Source organism: Rousettus aegyptiacus, unplaced genomic scaffold, assembly GCF_014176215.1.
Source record: "Rousettus aegyptiacus isolate mRouAeg1 unplaced genomic scaffold, mRouAeg1.p scaffold_m13_p_3, whole genome shotgun sequence".
Classification (NCBI taxonomy): domain Eukaryota; kingdom Metazoa; phylum Chordata; class Mammalia; order Chiroptera; family Pteropodidae; genus Rousettus; species Rousettus aegyptiacus.
The window spans coordinates 123,698,069-123,710,877 of record NW_023416306.1 but is presented as its reverse complement, the minus strand read 5'-3'; positions in this window follow the sequence as shown (position 1 = coordinate 123,710,877).

The window sequence follows — 12,809 nt, the reverse complement described above, 5'->3', positions numbered from 1 at the left end:
GATACAGCTCTAAGTATATTTCTAAGCTCTGGAAAATAAGACTATAGCATGGCTAGGCACATAATGGCTGCAAATATTTTAAAATCTTGCGAGACATTGGTAAATATTTTCAAATGGTAGAATCCCAACGGAAAGTGCATTTTAACAAAAAAACATATTTGCACCTTTCCATCCTTCAAAATGTTTTCCACGTTCCCACCCGGAGTGCTCTCCATAGTGAGAGCCATTGGTGGAATCGTTTTGAAAGTGCTTGCCTTTCATCACAGGCCAAAATAAATCAAAAACTGTGGTCACAGCTTTTGCAAGGATTGGTTCAATTGTGAAAAAGAATATGTTTGATCTGTAAAGGCTCTCCAGGGAAAAAATGTTTTGAGTGAAAGGGCAGCATTTTATTTTCTAAAAACAAATGCTTCATCATTCTTCATCCATAAAGGCGATATCTACACACCCAGAAATGAAGAAAAAAGTTCAAATACTACCCAAGCCATGTGCACATGAAGAGATGCTGAAAGTAGGGAGAAACAGCATTACTGAGATCATGGTGGGATGATTCTTGCCTAATTTTTCAGATTAAATATCTAACTGGAGCAAGTGCCCAAGATTATTGTTCTACTTTCACTTCACTAAAAAGAGGAAGATCTTGCTATTTTTATTTTCCTAGGGAACCACAAGCATTTTCTTCAGACTCTGTTAAGATAGATTTCCTAAGAATTATGCTAAGTCAAAAATTGGTAACTCTTCATAATTGTGAATATTAAACAGAGTTGCTATAAAAAGTACTGTCTACTAAATGTCAACCCAGTACTTTTCCCATGTGGAAAGATGTTTTCTTGATTAGATTTATAGCTTTTTCCAAGTCCTTAATCAATGTAGTCTCAATCAAATAACTCTAATCAACTTTGCTTCCTAATTTGATGAATTATACTAATAAACTCCAATTTTCACCAAGAAAATATAGATTTATGGTCAATCCCTTTTCATTTGAATGAATGAGATACTTCCAACATTTTCAAAATTATCTAATCTCATTTTTTACTTTTAGAGGTTTTAACTAAGCTAAATTTTCTGTTGGAATCTGCCCAAGGTGCTATGGTTTTATTCCTCTATCGATGGTGTCAGAATTTTTTATCAGCTACCAGGAGAGCCTACTAATAGGTCATAGCCCTCTCAATCGTATTAATGTCTGATGGTAGAGGAAGTACATCATTTGTGGTTGTTTGTCTTAAAGAGAAGGAACATTCTGGGACTTGATACTGTCACTTTCATCATACACTGAAGCATGAGTCTTGAGCTCTCCATCATGTGGGCACATCTAGATACTCCACCCTGACATTCTAATCTCATATTTGGATATATAGTCTTTCTTTTAGCCTTTGACAATCTTATTAAGATTTTTATTTCTTTTTTGATGGACTGTTTTATGAGAAGATGATAACAAACCACATGTTTTGAAAATTTTTCTCTAGATATAAATGTTCTCTTCATTAAATTGACCATCCAATTCTAAAGATGTCAACAGTCAGGACCCTCCCTTTTATATCACCTTTCAGGTTGTATGTTGCTGTCCATACTTCTGGATTTCCAATAAATATTGCCAACAGTTTAATCAAATTGGGTTCCATTTAATTTGACCATTATTGTCATGTCCCGACTATGTGGAACACTCTGTGGTAAGTGCTACTGGCAATGTATTGGTGAAAAAAACAGGTCTTTGTTCATAGACTCATAACTTGGGGTGGGAGGGAATCTTAGACTAGTATTTACCTTGAATAACCCTAGACTGGTATTTATCTTGAATAGATACGAAGTTGTGAAGAAATTTACTTGTGAGAAATCAGGGAGCAAGAACTTTCAGAGTCACTTCATCAGAGCCTCCCCACTCAGGGCATTTCCTTAATCATGAAATTCTTCAGTCGACTCCAAGGAATATAAACATAAACACATAGGGAAAAAATACATTGCTGAGTGACTCCAATCTTCCAGTTTTCATCATCTTTAATGAAAAAAGCAACTTAAAAAGTAAATTCCATGTATAAAATTTATAGAGTTGAGCAGTGTCTTAGCTTAATTCTCTTCTTTTACAGATGAGGTAACTTAGGCTCGGAGAGGAGAAAAGGCTTGTATTTGGCCATCTACTTCTTAGTGGCAGATAAAGAATTAGAACTTGGCTTAATGAGTCTTATTCCCACTCAGCCTTCCTGCCTCTCAGTCTAATTGAATATAAAGACTCTGAACATATGATCCGTATCTAAGCTCCAGAAGGAAAAAAATGGGATAAGAAAGAAAAAATTGTTAAAAGTTACCATCATACTAGTAGAATTCAACTCCATTAAGGTGAGAGATGTGAGGCCTGTGGTGTGTTTCGCTCACTCACTTCCTTCCTCTTTTGCTGGAAGACTACTGACTTGCTCCTCCCTATCCCAGAGACCCTGATTAATGTGGATGTGAGGAGCAGAAAAGCTGTGTGGAAACTATGAATCTGGGGGAAAAGCCAACAGCACCAGTTTATTAGGCAAGAACACTTACTTCAGCTGCATGGGGTCAAAACCCAGCTTTATCATCAACTGTATTTACTTGGACGAGTTTCACCCAACCTCTCTATGTTTTAATGCATCATCTCTAAGTTGGGATCTTCAGTATGAGGATTAAATAATTTATATTTTTATAGTGATTAGATTTGCCTAGTACGTAACTATCTATGTATTTTTAAAATAAATATAATACAACGATGTAAATGTAAAATCTATTGAGCATAAAACAGAATACTTAGAAATATGTCTTATCTAAAAATAATTTCTTCATGTTTTCATAGGAGCCAAATTTCAGAAAGTTAGAAGATTCTATTGAGGATTTGTAGCGCAGTTATCCCAGTTAAGATGTCAACTTCAGCTAAAAGTGGCATCATGCCATTGAGATGGAAGGTATCAGACACTCCGTTTTTTAAAAACTAATAATCACATTAGATTGGCATTTCCCACATTGGGTTTTGTGGAACATCTATCCCCTAGGAATATAAATATGAGTTAAATGAACAGAAAGTCTTCCATAGTCAATAATATTGGGAGGCACTGGGATAAACAGATTTAATATAGATTTTTTTACTGTAGGACTTTTAAGAAACTATACTATGCTAATTTGAATTGTAAATTCTATTTATAAAGGTGAGAAGTAAATCATCATTAAATATATATTAAAACAATAGCAGCTAAAATGCAACTATGCTTTACAATACTTTATTGATAGCCTTTCAAAAGGTCATTCCTGCTGGCACTAATTCTGGTAGAGGTTTTAGAATACAAATCTGTATGTTAATTGATAGCTGGGCATCCCCATTAGCATTTATATAGCAACTATAATATGGTATTTTCAAAGAGTTAAGCATCTAGATATTCTCTTTCAGGAACACAACTCTTCCATTCATCAAAGGATATTTGTCCTTGTAAGTTTTCGATATTATTTTATTTTGAGGCATATTAGATTTTATCACTATATCACTTGAAATAAAATGTGGAATTGGTAGCAGAATTTCAGTCAGCGATAGAATTCCCAAAGGATTCCTATATCCTTTTAAAAATTAAATACAAGAATGGAAAATAAACTGTGTAAAATGCCAGCACTTCTCTTCCCCATCTCCTCTGTGTACTAAGCCAAGAGGTCCCACTACCAATCATATTCTATTAAAGAAACAGAGTAGAGAGTGCTTTTGGTATCACCGATGCATTCATTAGACCCTGTTTTTCTCATTCCATTTTGAGTTTGGTGTTAATGCACTGTACATAAATATCTACACGAAACTACAAAGCTTCTCTCATTATAATATAGATAAATTGTTGCTAATTTTGGAAATACTGGAAAGATAAATCACTAAATTATTAATTTCAGTGAAATATGGGATATTGTACATTGAATAAAACAAGTATTACCCACTTTCCAACAAAATCTGAAGCGATATGTCTATCTTATAATTTCCTTACTTTAAAACATGAGTACCAAATCTTACTTGCTATAAATATTAAAAATCTTTTAAATACCTTCTTAACTCTCAATTCAGTTCCAATATGACTATAGAGAATTTCAAACTTTTCCTGCCCCTTCCCCAGAAGACTAAATTTCAAACCTTCCATTCCCATTTCCAAAGAAATATTATAGTTGGATTTAAAATGTCTGAATAAAGAGCTTTAAAATGAAATCTCCACTAGAAAAAAATCTACTAATACCACAGCAATAAATACCATTATTATGATAGTAAGAAAAGTATTAGATTTCCAAGAAAGACCAATATACAAACTATTCTTATACTTAAAAATATGTTGGGAGAGGTAAAAATAGGATAATTCCAAAGCTAAACTTCAAGATAAAGAAGTTAATTTCTCTATTAATGTAAACAAAGTGATTCGTCTTTTCATAACATATCAACTCAAAACATGATGCATTTTATAGATCAGTCACCCTTGTATATGTAGTCATTCCTCCTTCTAATATTCTCCGTATTATTACAATGCCTCTGGCTAGTTTTTTTTTTTTTCTCCTTTACCTATAAAGAACAAACACAATTTTTTAAATGAAGCAGACATTTTCTTCCAGAAATCTGGAAAAGCACAAATAAAACCTAGAATTTTGTTAGACATATGAACATTTTCAAAAATACTGTAAGGGGCCATTCCCTTAGGGCACAAGGCCCAGGAATTTGTCCCTGACAGCAACCTGGTAGGGAAATAAGGTTAATTTTCATAATATCAGCTTCCAAATATGATTTCTTTATGTATCAGAAATGTCCATAAGAAATAGTTCCATTTCTAACCTCATAGTTATGTCCAATCATCTTAAGAACTACTCATTTATTTTATCTAAAGATGGTGATCTTCAGGTCCACAGATTTACTATTGCTAAAGGGAGTAACACATTCTTCTACATGTTCAACACATTCTCTGTCAAGTTTTGCCCACCTGTCACAGTTTCAGTGACACTTAAACTTAGGCACTCGGTTCAAATGTTTCTTGACTTTATAAATTTAGATTATATTTCTATACAGACCGGCAGCATTTTTTTTTCTATCTTTAGGGGTCCTCCTTACCTAATTCTGTGTTTTCCAAAATTACCTCTCACTCAGTATGCTCTCCAGCACACACAGAGCCCCGACACACAGAAGCACTCATCTGTGTCATCTGTGAAGGTTCCCTCCCTTTAGCGAAACAGAGGTAAGGCCAGTGGAAACAGCTAGCTAACATCTATGGACTATTCTAGGTGCTAATAATTCCAGGTGCTTTATTTATCTTGTCATTTTTGTCCTCATGAGAGTACTGTGGAGTAAGAGTCAGTATTCTTATTCTTGTTCACAAGTCATAAAATGAAGACTTGAGTACTTTGCCTAAATCTCACAGCTATGGGTGATGGAGCCAGGGTTCAAACCCAGGTCTGTTGGACACCCAATCTCTGTACACGACCACTAATTTAAAAAAGCAGATAGTTTTCATTCTCCCTCTTCAACCCTTTTCCACGCTGTCATCATTTCCTCCCTGTTCAGAAGCACTGGCTTATGCAACCACTTTCGTAAAGAGTCATAATAACTTGTTATATAAAAACTTGTTTTTTTTAATGTTAACATTTCAATTTTGTGATATTAATGCCCCCATTCCTTATTTGATAGTGGCTCCTTTGATGACATCTTAGCCCAAGTTCACAATTATTCAAACTCTTTCAGTTATTTAAATATAGCCCAAGACAGTCTAAATTTTCACCTTCATATCCCATTTTAAAGCTCTAGTCTATAGAGACTAGACTTGTGACTCCAGGAGGAGAAAGGAAGGAAGTGCATTTGTTTTCAAAGCCCATTCTCCCTCCCCGAGACTTCTTCCCTGTGTTGGAGCAGGAAGGAGGGCAGGAGAGGAAGAAATCTGTGGTTCACAGGTTCACAACTAGGCCGAGGCAAGAGTGGCACCAACCTTGTACTTGCTTAGTGATGAGAGGAAGGGCCTCCTTAAATTTGTATTCTAGGCATCTCTTTTGCCTCCCCCAGTCCCACCTTGCTTAAGCTATTTCCATCTGACCAGCTCTGTGCTGGTGTCCATTTAGGAGGTGCATGGGATTATCGACAGGCAAAGTCTGGCTTTCCTTGGGGCGCTCTCTTTACTGAGGAGCAGCACTCTCCTGGTCCCCACATTTCAATTATACCTCCTGGTTGGGTGGTCCCTCATTTGGTCCAGAGCCGACCTGAGCAACCCTGACTCCTGTCTCCTACTCCATCCATTTGGATGTGGAGCCTTAGGAACTACTGGGTTCTCTTATGTTCTCACCAAGGGTTATAGAACTAAGATAAAACAAGGGTTGGCCCTTCTTTTTAACAAGCCCCCTAAAACACAGTTTCTTTACCACCTGCTGATGTGGAGTCCTTAGTGAGCCTCACGCCTTCCCAGTGCTCTACACTGGGCTCTAGGCGAAAAACAGCAAACTTCAGGGACCATATATCAGGCTCTCCCCTAAATTCCCTCACCACTGTGTTCTGGCAGAAGGTTGCAATCTCAGGGAATGCTTTTTCCTATGCCTAATTATATTTCACAAGCAGATATAGTTTGAGAAGCCAAGGAATCTGCCTTTCATAAACCTACGGTCAAGGTCTGAGCTTTCACAGCATTGCCGTCATTAAAGCCACCACCAAGCACACGAAACCTTCTCACTCTACCAGCCTCCAATCCCGCACTGAGAAATGCTAGATGTCCAAATCCTGACCTTGAGCTATTTGCTTGGCTGGGATATTTTTTTCCACCACCCTTGGAAGCACTAAGCTATTTCTGAACCCTGGTTTCTTGTCTGATTGCTTACCAGGCAATAATTCTACAGGTTCTCCATTTGCCCTAGAAAAAGAAAGAATTAAAGCTCACCAGAAAGTCAAGGGGTACAAGTGGCCAAAGCAAAGCAGTATCGGAGGCCTTCCAGAGCCATATTCAGCATTGCCCCATTGACTTGGATCTTAGCCATACATTGCCAAAACTCCCAATGTGACCTATGTGTGTTGCCTTCATCTCTGAAGTGATGGGGACCAGAATCAGAGATTCTTGGGGTCTCCTGGTCCAACCTCCTGACAGATATGGTTGATATTTAACCTCAGGGGTTGGGATGAGTGAGCGTGGCAGAGTGAAGGACTCGGCTGTCCAGGAAGTCTATTTGCAGAAAGCAAAGGTTTTCTAGCAGTATTTCTCAGAGCCCTGGGAACAGAGTTGGGAGGAGGCAGGGAAATAGCTTCTTTATGTTTTATATATACGTTGGATTTGGGTGACAATTTAATTTGGAGAAAGGGTTTCCAGTCTTTAAGAATAAAAAGATGCAAGTTTGGTTTCGAAAACAAGGGTTCCATATCCTATGTCCTTCACTAGTCATTGATTCTGAGTGAATAATTTAATGTCTCTAGACTCAGTTCCTCACTTAGAAAATTGGAGAAACAGTGCCTGTCAAATTGTCTTCAAAATGTAATTAGTATGAAATATAGGAAAATGTTTATGTTACTTAGAACCTAGAAAGGGCCTTTGCTTTACATTCCTTCCTTAAATCTTCATGTCAACCCTGTAATGTATGTGCCATTGACTTCACTTTGCCTTTTGAAAAAACACCACCACCGAAATATTAGTTCAGAGTTTCAGTAAGTTGCTTAGTCACATAGTGACTGATCCAAGATTTGCTCCCAATTCTTTTTCCTCTCAAGAACAGAAGACTTAGCTATTCTTCAAATTTGGTTTTTTTTTTTCCCCCCTGATGATAAAATGGTCATTCAGGCTGTAGAAGGTGTTATCAAACCACGGTTTTAAGGTATAGAACGAGCTCCTGGCCAGAACTTGGTCTTAGAATCTATGAGTCTAAGCAGAGTCAAACTGATGACCAATGTTTTGGGGTGAATGTTGCCATTGTTATTCTCTCCTGTCCTCCACACTGCTGGCCCTGCTACTGTCTACGGAAATGCTAAGGACAATATCTACTATTCACTGAGCCAAAGTCACTGTGTTCACTGCTTGACTTATATCACCTCATTCAATCATCCAACTCAATTATTCCTTCCAACACTTCAAATAAGTAGGCACTTTTACTATTTCTATTTTACGGGTGAGGAAATTTATGCACAGAGAAGTTGGATTAAGTTTCCTAAGATCCCAGGGCAAGTCCCATGGTACATGCCATTGCTGCTGCAGCTAATCTACCGTCTCCCTGCTGCCACCACTACTTAAAGAACCATCACCATGACTCCTGATGATGCTGCCCTCTCTGCTGCTGCAGGATTGTCAAACCCTGGTTCATCTTCTGGCCTTCAAAAGGCAAAATCGCTCTTCTCAGTTTTATGGTGCCCTCCTTAAAGGAACGTGGGACAAGTTCTAGAGAACATTTGAGAAAGATTCCCCCTTACCCTGGGCAGTGCCCTGAGGTTAAACCCAAGCATCTCCACTCTTTCCTTGCACAAATTGCCTGGCCACCTGGAGAATGCTTTAGCAGCTACAAAATCCTTTGTTCCTCTTATTTTTTCTGAGAATCAACCTTGCTATGAATATTTACCAAGTACTTTTTATGTCTTAGGCACTCTACTAAATGTAAAAACATGTGCTATCTTACTAATCTTTACAACAACTCTGTGAGACAGTTACAATGATTATTCCTGATCTACATACTAGGACACTAATATATAGGTAGGTTAATAGCATACTCAGTTTACACAGTGAATTAGCAGGAGAGCCAGGCTTCCATACCAGGCTATCAGATACTAAGGTGAATGCTTTCAGCACTTGAATATGCCATAAAGGCCTGCTAATTGGCTCTAAGAGTCCATTCCCCACCTCTCTCAGGAACATAGTATGACAAATTCCTGCCCTGAAAACTCAGAGTGATCCTCACTATATAAATATCAAGATGTGAAGATTAACTCACTTTGTATATACATGTATAGATTTTTGTCATCTAGAAATGCTAAGAGAACATGGATATATTGTATTGAAATAGACAGGAAAAATAATTTGACCCCATTGCCGCCTTTTAATGTGATTTTATTTGTTGCTTTTCTTGCATTTATTTCTTTCTTCCCTGCAACATTAAGCATGTTAAAGCATGTACATTCTCTTCGAGCTTACTATATATTCACAAAACCACATAAGAAATAACAATCCTTTATCGTTCTGATTGAAACAACAATATTAATAAACCAATTTCCATTTGGTTCTTTGCTCAATTAATCAATATATTTATTGTACCTTCCATCAGACATCATGATATATACTGTGGAAATTATGGAAATGATTCAGGAGCAATCCTTACTCTTAAAAAATATTCAATTCTATAAAAGAGATCGAACCCAAAGGACATGGACTTTAAATATCATTGGTCTAGATAGCCAATTTTCCCTCCTAAAACATTGTGAAGACCCTTTGTCATTGTCCACCTGAGACATCTTTGTGCACTACCAAATACATGCCATATCAGGTAGGACTTGCTATATAATTTTCAGGGTCCAGTGCAAAATAAAACTGTGGGGCCCCTTATACAGAAATTACTAAGAATTTTAAGACAGCAGTTCATCGAACCAAGCAAGTGGCCCTTCTAAGTGCAGGGCCTCATGCAATTGCATGGGGCGCAAGCACAGGACGCCAACCCTGGTATCAGATCACATTTTGTGCTCTGTGCCAATGTTGATTCTGCTTCTGTGTTAAATACTTGACCAGCCCCAGGCCAACTCCATTTCCTGGACCAGCGGCCTGCCCAGCAGTTCCTATGGGCAGCACCTGCTTCTCCCTGTCTCAACTTCTCCAATAAACTATTTTCTGTTTTCCTTTCTTCTTTTCATAATGAATTGAATAGGTTGCCCTGACTAGCTGCTTCAGAGCACTCAGAGTAACCTAACTCCTGCCTGGTCCTTGCTCCTACCTTCCACTAGCAGGTCACTTGCCCCTCTTCCCCTCACCCAGGAGAACAGCGGGGGGGTGGAGGGTTAAGGAAAGGGGAAGCCAGCAGAAGGAACCACAGACAAGTTAAATCTTACCATTACTACTCTTGTAGCCACAACTGACTTTGGTACTTTCTTACTACAGTACAAGTTATTCTGCATGAAATTTTCTGATAATTGGCCCAGACACTATAGATCCCACAAAGCAGCCCACCTCACAGTCAAAGGCTTTCTTAATTTTCTTTGGAAGTTTATTACCAAGTTGAATTCAGGTAATATGTTAATCTTCTCAATGAGTATGATTCATGTCTGTTTTCATGCTTCTTTAGAAGATATAAAACAGTGCATCTTGCTCACATGAAAGGACCCTCTGTGCCATACATGACAGCAAGCGCTAGTGGTCAAATGAATGGTACAAATAGTAGAAGCTGGAGTTCAAAGGAAGCCTGCACTGTAAGAATAAGAAATCTGAAAGTCTTACTGGAGGAGGTGAGGATTGAAAGTCTTAGTTTCACAAATTAAAATAGAATAATAGCTCTGTCATTTGACTCAGTGGCAGAGAGTCTATTAATTTCAAATAATATTTTTTCTCATGGAAATACTTCATTTTTTTTATTGACTCTCACCTAGATCTTATTATGTGAATTCTATTTCTTTAGCCTTTTTAGATTATTGAAAATTGTTTCCACTATGTCTAACATTTATGCTTTTATGATTTTTTTTAACTTATCACTGCTTAATTTTTTCTGTCTTTTAATTGGCTCCCTGGCTTCTTAACAGATAATTAATTTATTGAAAAATAGCAGGTAAACACTTTGATCACAGAATGGTTTAGCTACAAATATGACCCCCTAACTGGAAATCTTCTGTCCAGTCTCTGAAATCCTTTCTCACTTTTTCTGTATTTTTCATTGGCAATTATTACTTTCCCTATGTTATAGGGCCATAATTAATATCCCCATATTTTATCTCTCTTATTAATCTGCCTGTTCTCAGAGGACAAGATTCTGATGGGTTCATATATGTGCCCTGAAAGTAAAGGGTAGTTAATAAAAGTAGGTGGTTTGGTTGACTCTTTGATTGGTTAGCTGACTACATGGTAGGAAGGGAAGAAGGAAGGAAGGAAGGAAGGAAGGAAGGAAGGAAGGAAGGAAGGAAGGAAGGAAGGAAGGAAGGAAGGAAGATTTTTCTGAGTCTACATTTCCTAATTATCTTTGATCCTGTCACCAATTCTAAGATATAGCTAAGGTCTCTGTCATTAACATTGTGCTTTCTCTTTTTCAAGAAGTTATTTTACTACTAAGAAACTAGGAAGCCAGCAAAATAACTGGAGGAACTAAAGCAACAATGAGTTAAAAACTGTTAATGGTGTCTAACTTGGTAATTATAGACAAAGCTCAACACACTAAGATATAAGATTTTGATGTGATTTTCTCTCTAATAACCTATGCTTTCCACTGTTTCTCTTTCACCAGATGCTCCAAACACCTACAAATCTAAATAATAATTCTACAATCTTAAAATAAGAAGAAATTTTAGGTTTCCCAGTAATTTATCAATTTTTAAATAACCTACATAAAATCTTTGCTGATTAATAACTTTAGTTTGATCACATCCCATGATGAGGAACTTACTACTTATTAATGAACCCCATTACTTTTTTTCTACCTGTTTTTATTTTAAAATTTTTCATTAGAGAAATATTAGAAAATTTTCATTAGGAAAATAGAGAATAATGGAAAGATCCTATCACATAGAAGTATAAAAACCAAATGCAAATATTTTGTTTTACTTCAAAAATTTTTAAGTTATATTTGTATGCATGTAAATACATAAAAAGGAATTAAAACAAAAAAAACAATAAATCATATAACTATGGACACATCATTTTTACTTTTCTATCATTCGTTAATAACATACAGATTATTTTCTGAACCTATGTATTCCAAATATAATACGTGAAATATTTTATGTGTATTCCAAATGGAAAATCCCTACCCACAGGAATTTATGATTGCCCCATTTTGGTTGCATGCCCAGTTCTTAATGAGTTCAGTTAGAAAATTGATTACACCTCCCAAGAACTTCCACTCTTCTAATTTCTTGACAGAAACATATTCCCAGAAAATAACACCAACGAAATCCCACCACCTTCAGTATGCTAATTACCTAAATATGACCAATGAAATGTGGTTACCTGTTCATAAGAATCATTGCACCAGTAACCAGCACTATCTTCTACGCAGGTATGCTAACATCACTTTAAAGAAAGTAAGTTATATTCAATTCAATAAAGCAACATTTTATTGTTCAAACGGGAAATGACAAACTTGTGCCTCTTAAATCAACAAAATTGCAATAGTGAATTAATTCTGATCTTTAAACTGAGATACAAATAATTTCAGAAAGCAATTGTCTTCTTTGGCTAGGACGAGGTGAAATAAATATGAACCCAAACATATCTGAGATCCCATTTTTTTAAATTTTTGCTTACACATTCCCTATCACTGGTTCTTCCTAAAGTCTACATAAAGAAGAAAAGCCAACTATGTCTCTCCTCAGAAGGCTGAGCCTTTAAAGCACAGATTTATGTTCTAGGCCCTGAAGGCAACACTTTACATAGTGCAATGCTAGCTAGCAGCGGAGTCCCAGAAGGTGAGTGCATCATTCGAAAGGGTTTTAATGCAGCAGGGAAGAAGCACTACCTCCCGGTAATCACATGATCAGCACACCTAAATGGACAGCCCTAGCCTGCATATTTAAACCTGCAGCTGGAGATGCAGCTCTGTTTGCACAATGCTGTCCCGTGGCAGAATTACACAGCTCGCCATGGCTGCAGCCAGATAATTATTATTGATTCGCTCTCAAACTGTCAATCCAGGGACAGCTTGGAGGC